At 36.8% G+C, this 9,625-nt stretch overlaps 1 long non-coding RNA gene across 1 annotated transcript; it reads left to right on the forward strand.

The window, feature by feature from the left end:
• Positions 1–7,442: 7,442 nt before the first annotated feature.
• LOC114352681 (uncharacterized) lies at positions 7,443–8,183 on the forward strand. The gene is made up of 2 exons (XR_003655877.1): positions 7,443–7,636; positions 7,879–8,183. It is a non-coding gene; the product is annotated as an uncharacterized LOC114352681 (long non-coding RNA).
• Positions 8,184–9,625: the final 1,442 nt, after the last annotated feature.

The following is a 9,625-nucleotide window of genomic DNA, read 5'->3' on the forward strand; positions in this document are numbered from 1 at the left end:
GCATAAAAAAGTATCTGGATCCCAAAAAAGTAAGCTAGCTGCAGCTTACGAACTTTACGAACAAATGTGTTTGAAAACTATTGTAGGCTTACTAGATTTTAGACTTACCCTAGCTAGGCAATCACTCGGCTCTCGAGAGGCTGCCTTGAACGATGGATATTGTCGACGATGAAGATAAGAGTGTTTGAGGAGACTAAGTAAAGCCTAAAAAAATGTGACTTCGGGAAATTGAAAAGCTATAGAAGAAAATGTCTACGTGAAGATCTTTACAAGGAGTTAAGGAAAGGGTACAATGGACGGAGGGAATATACTTACGTTTTTGATTATGGGACTGAAATCGGGAGTTTAGATTCTTAAGTGGAAAAACATTGTTATGAGCAGTTAACCCCTTTCGTCGAAAGCTTTTATCTATGTCCAGTGTCCATCTAGTTATTTCCTTTGTATTTTTTTCCAATAACAAGAAAAGCGTAACAAAAGACAGAAACGTGACTGACTTTATGTAATTATTTTTCTACCTTATTAATATTTCGGTCCGTAGTAAATCGAATCTGGCTCCACTACTCAGGCTGGGTTGCACCACCTTATTTTAATCGTAACAGTAACAATGTCCGATGCTTTTTGTATGGAATTTGACACATTTTTGACGTTTGTCAAAGCTAAAGTAAGATGGTGCAACTCATCCTTATTGTGACGCTTAGGGCGATATTCCATCGTAGTAATGTAACTTAAGCTCGTGGCAACGCAATCGTTGCGTCACAAAATCCTCGCAATCTGGTTGTTGGTCCAGTGTTGCGAAACATCGAAATTGTGTCAATACTCCGCTTAACATAATGGAGACTAATAACGAAACTTCATGCACACTTCCCAATTTTGGACCCGGTTACGGAGACAATATGACAGATGACGGATATGTAGTTTAGATTTTGATAGTAATCTTGGATCGTTCAAATATTATGTTATCATAAACTATACTTAAGTTATTGTACCTATAAGTAAATACGTTATTATTTCTTATCTATAAATACACTTATGATATTGTCAGTACCTAAATTATACTATACTTTTGTACTTGTCCTTATGAGATTCGATTCGACAATATTCCCAAGGTTGTCAACCTTTACACTAACACGTCTATAAATGAACCCACTAATATCCAGCTCGACTGTGATATAAAAGCTTTTCTTTCACTTCGTCTCCTTTATCCAATCACATTAAAAAAACAAGTACTGATTGAAATCAAATATTTATCGTGTTTTCAATTCGGTTTCAATTGAGATCGTTGGAATGATATTGATCTAATTCATCCTTCACCATTGGAAGTGTTGTGTGGAAGTTTTGCCAGAGAAGCTGTCTTGGTCTCAAGGATAAGTGATCTTTAGCGAGTTTTCGGTGATCCTTTGTTTACTTAAAGTGTATAAGATTGTAATAAACAAAATCTAGTTGATCTATTTCTGACTTAGCAGTTAATATTAATAACTTTTGAACTACTGACAGTCATTTACTAGCATGTGGAGCATATTCAAATATCCCTGTGAAATATTTGAAAAGAGAGTCAAAGCAAACACAAAAACGATTCCATCAATTTAGTTCTGTCCAATCCAAACGAAAGTGTTTCCGATGACATTCGCGGAACTCCGCAGCAGCTGGACGGCGATTTAGTTCAATTCATAAAGCCTAGCCCGGACGGGCCAGAGCAAATTACTATATTTTATTTTTCCTCCAAAACTCGCCGACCATCGCGCGAGCGTCAAATATTTTTACTGTAGCCACAAAGCTTTGTGCAAAAATATTCAACACGACAACATCGAACGACTAGTGGGCATTCTTCAAACTCAAAGTATCGCCGGGCAATGTTATGTTTACCGCCGAAAAACATTGACGCGTCATGGTAAACGAAACCGACGCTTATTTTGGTGGATTAAAGTTCAATACCTTGAGAAAGATATCTTGAACGTGGCAATTTGTTAAAGTTAACCCGTTGAACCCTTTCGTAGCTCTCGTCCCTTGCACTGGGAAGATGAATGGCTCTCAAATAAATTGCTCTACGTATTGGAAAGATGGGTCTCGCGTATGGAGCGTAGCCCCGGTCATTTTGTACCCCATACATCTATGCAAGACAAGTTTATCGCCTTTGAGTGAAAGGCGGGTATTTGTTAACATATTAGTGGTTGTCTTCGATTTTTAGCACATTTGTCAGACTGTGATGTGTTAAAAATAGTTGGATAATAGAAAAAAAAAATACTTTTTTGATAAAATCGAATATAGATACACATATTTATGTATCATCCCAGTTTTAACATAAAAAGATATTCCAGGGTATCTAAAACCACATCATATTCGTAGAATATAAGTTGTGATGTCTAAGAACAAAATTCTCCGCTCATGTTATTATTACATTCTTGTAAACATTGTGATGCACTTAACGCTCGCTACGGTACGTTTATATTAAAAAGATAATAAAAATTACCGAAAGAACTCTCAATAACACAATTTATCAAGGTTTGGAAAGTTTTCCTCGCCACACAGACCCTTAAAGCTGGAAATATCTAAGACGAAGTATTTTTTTCATCACAGTCAAAAGTTACCGTGAAAATTTCTTAGCTCAGGGGAAGTTTCACTTTGAAAATTGAAATAAACGCACGCTTTATTGTTTCAGGGTGTTGTGTAATGTATTGTATATTATCATATCAATTTGTTTTTACTGAAGATGTAAAAAGATAGCGGTTTTTACTTCAATTGATATGGTCATTTAGTTCTTTAAGTTTGCAATTAGTCATCGATGACTACTCCAATGTTTCGTTGAGCAAAGTTATCTACCTACTAACCTACCTACTCCAAAAAAAGTTTGGACTTTGAAAACCAATTTATAATCCACCTGGCAATACAAACAAGTTCTCTGGGTTATGATTATTTGACCACTCATCGCGGTTTGATCAATCATGTTTGTTCTGACTAACGACGGGCTAAAGTTTTGGTATAAAATGAAATTCCGCAATTTGCTTTGTAAATTATTGTGGTTTCAACCCCGTTTGAATTTTACGCAATTCACTGCTACTCTTGTAATATGTGTAGTGGTATTAAAATACGTAATATTATGAAACTTTTATGTATTTCAATACTGAACTGAGCATCATCTTGTATCATACAAAGTTTTAGGACGATTTTTGCCGATGTATAGCTTAATTAGGTGTTTTGATATCAATATATTTTATTTAAAGATGAGTTGTTATTAAGATAACTTGATATAAAGATAAAGTTCCTTGTTAATTTTTTCCCAATCTTTAACTTTAGAAAATTCAGAGCTACGGCGCACCACAAAACACTACGGCACATCGTAGTATGCTACGAGCTACGAGCTACGCAGCAATTATTTCGTAGCACCCGTAACTGTGTCGTAGCGTCGTTCGTTTGTTTCAGTCAAATGACCTCCACTGCTGGACATAGGCCTCCTCCAAGGTTTTCCACAATGCACGGTTCTGCGCTGCCCGCATCCAGGCTCTTCCTGCGACCTTTACCAGATCGTCGGTCCATCTAGTAGGAGGCCTGCCCACGCTACCTCTTCCAGCCCGTGGTCGCCATTCGAGAAATTTTCTGCCCTAACGGCCACCATCTTTACGAGCTATGTGCCCCGCCCACTGCCACTTGATTTTAGCAATTCTACGAGCTATGTCGGTCACTTTGGTTCTCCTGAAGATCCTCATATCTGATTCGATCACGCAGGGAAACTCTGAGCATAGCCCGCTCCATCGCCCTTATACATATAACAGCTAAGAGATATTTAAGGTGATACCTCGTAGCACGTTACAATCGCTACGAAAAAGCACGTAAAAAGCAAAGTAACGCACCTTCTGAATACTTTATAAGCGGTGCTCAATACATTGAAGGACAATGTGTAAGCAGTAAGTGGCTCGACCACTTCACTTGGCATTAAACATTCACGTATCACGTATTGTATTGTGCAATCTTCAGGTGATTATGTGGCATTAATATTACAATATGTTAATTAATGTTTGCCGAAATACTAAGTTATGCACACAATAAGTGCCGTGGCTGCTGCCTTAAAATTATGTAGGTATATTACCTTCAATATCTCTTAGCTGGTAAATATTGAAAGTAACACATGAAACAGATTTGAAAATACTTCCGTATTTTAACATAGTTATATTCCGCAACAAATACGCCTAAAGCATAGTGACTTTTGATTAAATATTTAATACTTTATAATGGCCTAAAAAGACCACGGTAACCAGACTACACGCGTTTAATTAGATAGGTACTTTATTTGTAGACATAACGTTTGTATTTGTTTGCCCATTTCTAAATTATACATAATTACTTATAAAAATATGAACCTACGCTGGAAGTTCCAAGAAAATCTGTACTCGTGTAAGGGATCCCTCTCAGTTATTTTATAATTTGAGAATGATGTATGAGTATGACATGTAATATTAAAAGAACAAAATGAAAAGAGATGGGTACTTTTATGGCACTATTTCAAATATTATAATCCGTCTCCGTCTGTCTGCTCCATTTTCCCGTTTACGACGGAACCAATTTTAAAATAGGGATAAAAGATACATTTCGTCGTGAAAATCAATCTTAAAAAGTGGAGGCTATGTCGGTACGTATGTACATATATAAAAAAACAAGCAAGAGATAGAAATTAGTCTTAAGGCGTGTCTACACATGCCGCCGGCTTTCAAAATGTCTTGCCAGTGTGCCGTCTTGGCCGCCGGGTTGGCCCCCGGCCGTGCCGTCCGGCATGTGTGAATGCGCCGTTAACTATGTTATTGGTAATAAATAAAGTGTTTTAATACTTTATTTTTGTGCTAGACAAGATTCATTTAGGCGAAGGCCGCAGACGAAAATTAGTACTAATAATAGACTTCGTGTGAACATGATCTCAATTATACGTATTGAACTTAATAAAGACGTCAAAACAATACGAGACCGTTCAATTGTCTAGTCCAATCCAAATCAATTCTATTTGAAACTTTGTAGTAATAGAATGCCCAAATTATGTAGTCACCGTACAATTATTCAACCCGGTAATTCTATGCCAAACGTAAAGAAAAGCGATGTAAGTTAGATTGAATTTCCATTTGTTTAATTGGATTCCAGAGCCTTTGGCGGCAATAATGGAACCGTGGAGTGTGTAATGGATTAATTAGAACCTATCATTACGGTGCGATTCCGTGTCGGCAAATTGGAACTGAATCAATTCTGTAATAAAGACTGACCTAGAATCTATAAAACAGGTTCGGAATCCAATGAATTGGACTGAAAATTAGAATTCCATTATTAAGCTGATATTGAGGTTACGAAGTTCGTTTACAGATTAATATTGTGCTAATTTCATTCAATTAGGCTTGAAATTCTTTAATCTTAAGGTTCAGTGGTGACATTTTATATAGACTATTGATGAATTGCTTACTTTTTGAAGCCAAATGTTTCAGAAAAGACACTTTTATCGAGACATTTCTTTTGGTTTTGGTTATTTTTAATCTATACTAATATTATAAATGCGAAAGTAACTCTGTCTGTCTGTCTGTCTGTCTCGCTTTCACGCCTAAACCACTGAACCGATTTTGATAAAATTTGGCATAGAGATAGTTTGAGTCTCGGGAAAGGACATAGGATAGTTTTTATCCCGGTTTTTGAAACAGGGACGCGCGCAATAAAGTTTTTCTGTGACAGACAAAAATCCACGCGGGCGAAGCCGCGGGCGGAAAGCTAGTTATTAATAAAACAAATAAAGATTTTCAAGAAGTGGCTTAGACAACACAGTAATAATAAATAACTATCTAAAATTCGAAATGAAGCCGCACATTCTCATGCTACAAAGGACAAGAGCAAACTTCTTGCCAGAGGCATCTTACAGGACACAGAGCAGTGAGCTGGAGCTAGAAATGTCAGTTTTGTAATTACACAAAGGCTGGGCTTTATTACAAACAAAAGTAACTCTAACATTATAATTATCTGACTTTGTAAATTTTATTCTATTCTGTTAATGTAGTGGAAGGCTAGCCGACGACTGGGGCTATTAATTATTTCTACCAACTAAAGGACTTAGCAACATTGTAAATATTTTGAAAATGTTATTTAAGCAAATTGTAGTTCACTGCTGGAAATATCCCATTTCTTTCGCCTTACAAACAGTGATCGGTTCATCGTTAGGATGTGTCGTAAATGGTGGTCCAAAGCAAAGGGGTCAATACACTGTACACTGTGGTACCACGTACTAGTATTAATCCTTCAAGCTCCCCGAATCTAGACACAATAGATAATCAATTGTTATGACATTAATTATTAATGCCGTCTGCGACTCAATCGGTAAAAAAATCATGGGTGGCCACATCCTATAAACATAAGTTTATAAGATGTAGGTATGTCTTTGTTATCAACCTGTAGTTTCCCGTCCACTGGACCATAATTATTACCNTAATTACCATAGTGCCTGATTACCGTGTAGCGTCTATGGTAATTACTGTTTACCTACCTACTCTGAAAATTTCACACGTGCTCGCACTGCTGCAAATGAGGCGTTCAACTAAAAACTACAATCAACAGAAATGACCACCAATCAAGAATATTTATTTACGTGTGAAGTAATGTCAAATTCAACCGATATTATGATAAAAAATATCAAAATTATCAAGGAGTAAGAATACGCTAACAACTTGTTGTATTGCTGTAGGTAATTCTAGATGCTTAATGTCACTACTAAATCTCCTCTAATAATAAATAATGCTCCTTATATTCTGTGCAAGGTTGCCTACCCCTTCATGCTTCAGGCAAACTGCTCGCAAACGAAGTTAAGCCAAATAACTCGATAATTATCATGTTTGATTTTATCTAAGTCGTTAGAATGCTGCTTTATGGTTTTATTACCCTGTGTAGTTTGGGTTGGTCATTTTGGAGAACATTAATAATATTCATAAAGGTCAAACACATTAGGCAGTAGTCAGTTAAATGGAGCATTTAGGTTGCTATTGTAATTACTTTATTAAAATAAGAGGTATGACTTATGACGGGTACATATGTGTCTTTGTGCTAGGACACGGCTCTTAATATTGTACATATGGAAATATGATGCACTATTTTTAACCCTACTAATATACACTCGCGAGTAAAAGTATGGAATCACTCTATTCGTTTCGAGTGATCTATAGAACTACATAGATGACTATGAAAATAAAATTAAAATACATATAAACTTTAACTTGATACCATAGGCACTCGATGAGTTCTTCAGATCGCTCGGAACAGAACACAAGAGGGTTGATTCCAAACTTTGCTCGTATGTTACAGTTATTAGGAAAACTAAAAGCTTGTTAAATAGCTATTGCGATCTCTTTGTTACATCATTGCTTGTTCATTGACTGACATTTGGCATTTTGGCAACAATCAGGGATCGTTTATCACTTAGGGTCAAGGAGGCAACAGTGACTCGGTCGGCTACAGTGGCTCAGTCATGTTTCGACCTGAAGGCATAGGAATATATATTTGTCTCTTTTACCGATTCAAAGGTCTTTGTACCCGAACACGTTTAAACCAGTTTGCTCGCCGGTCAAGTGCCGTGCGGAAGGGTGAGGGAATGTTTTTTGTTTTCGCGCCCTCTAAATTACATTCTAAGGTGAGTTTCGATTGTTTTCATATCTTTGTTTGTTGCTATAGGTAATAGCCGTTATATTTATCGGATAGTAGGTCTTGTATCAATTGTCTTTAATCCGAATTTTGACTAATTTGTTTTACATCTTGGTTTTTTTGATCAAATATTTACAAAATGGCGTAGAAGTACACAGTGACTCAATTTTAATACTTTATACGAATTCAATATTTTATAACTGTAAATCGAATTTTGTTTTTTATTTACAGAATGCCACGGAAAAAAACCGACAGAAAAATAGGGAAGAAATAAATAACGAAGAGATTGAGATGACTTAAGATCTTATAGGTAGCAATAAAAGTACTAAGAGTCGTGTTGAATTGTTGATTATAATAAGAATAGCTTGTGCAGTTTTGTTATTATTTCTAATAAAAAACTACGCGGAATGGGCATTTTCTTTTCATATAAATACTGCCTTACCACGTTAATACTGTGTACCACGGTAGTGAGTCAGTGTGTACACCTAGTAGTCCACAGTGACTCAATTATCATTTTTTTGTTTTAGGTTCCTACTTTGACATAAGTAGTAAATAATGTAGAATCATGAGTGCTCAGTTACAGTTCAATAGTGTATCTAAAATGTGAGCAAATTTTAGGCCAATATTAAAGCGATATCTATTTTTATTAAGCTTCGAAAAAAAAGTGAGTCACTGTTGCCTCCCTGACCCTACTGAACCGTAAACCGGCTTGTCTACCTTCCTCACTCAATAATTGCTCAATCACTCATTGATCTAGGCATCTCAAGGGTCTGAAGTTACGAGTACCTAAATAGGTTTCCTTGTAAACTGGACAAATTGAGTGTAATTCACAACTAATTTAATCTTAAGTGGCATTAAATTTGAAATAAATAATGTAAGTAACAAATAAGACTGCTCATTACAAAGTCCGAGCCGAATACATTTCGCTTCCGTTCTTTAGAGTTCGCTGCATCCTCGTCTCGGGACTATTCCACCTCTCGTTTCCACCGCTGCAATTTCTGTGTAGCTATAGCCAAGATCTGTAGCTTGACCGCCATAAAAAACCCAACCAATGAAGGTCAAGTTTGTCCCGGGGGAAAGTTAAAAACCACATCCTCCNCCTAGGGGAAAGTTAAAAACCACATCCTCCACTCATGGGCAGCACTCATGCCTTTACGTCAACAGAATTTTATGTATTTTTTCAGCCTTTGGCCACACAGTCGGCGTCACCGGTGTGAACTTTCTGTACGACGAATTTGCTTGTATAATACCGAACTCATGGCATCTATGTTCCATAAGTTAATAAATTATCTTCTAACCATATAGGAGACTGTTCATGGAATTTTTAATTATTTTGTAATCAGTCAAGGGAAATGAAGTAGCATCAGCATCATTTATCATATTCGCGGCTGTCTCCGAGATTAAAACATTACGTCAGAGTGACAGTTGGGTCCCGTGAATAAATTGTTCATTAAAGTTTATTCTGAGGGTACGTTTGTAATTTATTGTTTTCCCCCATACTTTCATTTCTTTTCTACTATATTCAGTTAATAAGGACCGGTCTTTGTGGAAATCCTTGAGGGAGGCCTTTGTCCAGCAGTGGACGTCTTTCGGCTGAAACGAACGAACGAACGATATTCAGTTAAAGTAGAGCAACAATGTTAAAAGCAAGTTACTCTGTATTTATACAGGGTGACTGAAACTAGACCCGCCTCTCGTTTCCACCGCTGCAATTTCTGTGTAGCTATAGCCAAGATCTGTAGCTTGACCGCCATAAAAAACCCAACCAATGAAGGTCAAGTTTGTCCCGGGGGAAAGTTAAAAACCACATCCTCCTCTCATGTGCAGCACTCATGCCTTTACGTCAACAGAATTTTATGTATTTTTTCAGCCTTTGGCCACACAGTCGGCGTCACCGGTGAGTTCGGTACGACGAATTTGCATGTATAAATAAATAAATAACACCGAACTCACGGCATCTGTGTTCCATAGTCCATAC

This window comes from Ostrinia furnacalis, unplaced genomic scaffold, assembly GCF_004193835.3.
Source record: "Ostrinia furnacalis isolate ACB-3 unplaced genomic scaffold, ASM419383v2 OfSCF1416, whole genome shotgun sequence".
Lineage (NCBI taxonomy): Eukaryota > Metazoa > Arthropoda > Insecta > Lepidoptera > Crambidae > Ostrinia > Ostrinia furnacalis.